Here is a 2,257-nt window from a genome sequence, read left to right as displayed (position 1 = left end):
GTTTTGAACACTAATTTTCTAGTCTCATTTTCTTGCGTATAGGACTTGAACATTTGTAGGAAATTATTTCCTAGCAGAATGTCAGCTCCTGTATCATGAAAATAAATTGGTGGTGTTTTTACCTTGTACCAAGGTGTTTGTCCAGCACCATCAATTACGATTTCTGTCATGTTAATCCCCTTACATAAGATTAAGATTCTTCTGGACAAATCTATTCCAGAAATCTTTGGTAATTCTTCTTCTAAATTATTTGGAAAAGCTCATCTTTTTGTTGTACAGATTCCAGCGCCTGAATCAATATAAGCAGCAAAATATTCTGACTTATATTGTTCGTACAACATTCATACTGGAATGTATATCGAGAATGAGCTTGTGGTCATTGGATTTTCCACATCTTAGCATCTTCCATAAACTCCATTCCATGCTCTAGACGTTTCCAAGGTTTATGTTTCTCGAGAAACTCTAGTCCAAGAACCAGTCGATTTAATTCTTTCCCTGGAATTCCTTTGATATGAACTTCCGATTCTCCGATATTGATCATTCCTTGGTAAGTTCCTATCATAGGTTGTTCCAAATAGTATATGGTATTACAAGGAAATTGATTCCTTTCTTTCATAATATCAAATACTATTTCTGCTTCTTTCCACCCTTCTGGACATCTAAGTTTTCCTATAGTAAAAAAGATTTTTTGGCTCTTGTTGGGTTTCTTGGACATGTGCTTTCCCCGATCTGTAACTTATAATTCTATCTCCCTGAAAAGATAGTCTTCGTGATTCCAATCTAAGACTTTGATTTCTTTGTAGAATCGGTTTGTCTTGTATTTGGATATCTATTTCTTGTATTAAAGGAAACTCAACTCTTTCTGGATAAATTTCCTGAGCAGCTTTTCCAAATATATCAGGTATTTCAATAAACTCATTTCTAATAAACAACTCTGAATGATGTGTATTAGATAGAGCGTATGAAATTTGATAGGTAATAAAATATGGTCTATTACCTTCTTTCATCAGCCTTTTTTCCTTGAAATTTTGGTGCAATGTCAAGGCTCGGCTGAAATCTCGATCTGCCAGGTTGTAGGCAATTCTCGGATAGATTACTCCTACAATCTTTCCTGCACAGAGATTTCCTGAGATAGTTCCCAGTACTGAATCTTGTAGGTTCCCCATTATTTTATCGCATATAGCAATATCAATGAGTGAATCAATTCATTCTTTAAAAGTAGCTTTTTATCATAATCTAGATTGCTCCGATATGAATCCAGGACATAGTCCTTGCTACTTCTATCTTGAGTTTTTGTAATTTCTTCTTAATTTCTTCGGAAGTAATTAACTGCATCTCCATTCTATTTCCTATAAGTTCCATTGGGATTGCCATTTCCCTTTTAGAAACTTTATATATTAGATGATGCTTTCTGTTTCTTAGGCCAAGACTTCCTAATAAATTTTCTACCTGTCCTGCAGATAATCCTTGATATCTCTGTAGACTAGGGTTTTCTCTCATAATTATTTGGACCATATTATAAGATATTGTTGTCTGACTAAAGAAACCAGACAAGTCCTCATGTTTTTCGTGTCGAAACACCTCGTTTTCAGTAAGATTCCGATTCTGATCCATCAGATTCTCCCTGACTCAAGAATCTTCTTCTTCATATATACTTTCATCTGAGGAAATATCCTCAAATCGGTATACTTGAATAAGATCTTGGTAATAAACTGCGTCTTCAATATCCGGGGTTGGATCGAAACGTTTAATACCTCTTTTTCATTTTCTGGACAGTTGGTTGAGATATGGCCTCTTGCTCCACATGTCCAACAATTACAATCTTTAAAACTTTCATTAGCTCGAGTATGAGCTCTTCTAAAATTTTTCTTTGTAGGTGTTCTTCCTATGCTTCGAGAAGTACTCGATGCTTGGGATGATATCATACTTCTTGATGGTCCACTTCTTTGTCCAGATTTATAAGATCTGGCATTTTGTCTAGACCAAACTGTTCTTGGTTTCCAAGAACTTCTTACACTTCGAGCATAAGGATGAAATCTAAAACTTTTCCTCTTATGCTTCTGTGGTTTACTTCCAATAATTATTGGAAGATCATTTTCTTACAACACAAAGGAGTTCTTTTATTGATACCCCTTAAGCGTATGTAATTCTTTTGTAATGCTGTCATATGACACCATTCTGTCAATTTCCCTTTGAGAAAAGAGGCTCTTCGTGCCAATGTATCTGGATTGCCAGGGACATATTCCCTTATAAGCAT

This window comes from Primulina tabacum, chromosome 10, assembly GCF_025594145.1.
Source record: "Primulina tabacum isolate GXHZ01 chromosome 10, ASM2559414v2, whole genome shotgun sequence".
In the NCBI taxonomy this organism is placed as follows: domain Eukaryota; kingdom Viridiplantae; phylum Streptophyta; class Magnoliopsida; order Lamiales; family Gesneriaceae; genus Primulina; species Primulina tabacum.
This window is presented reverse-complemented; position numbering follows the sequence as displayed.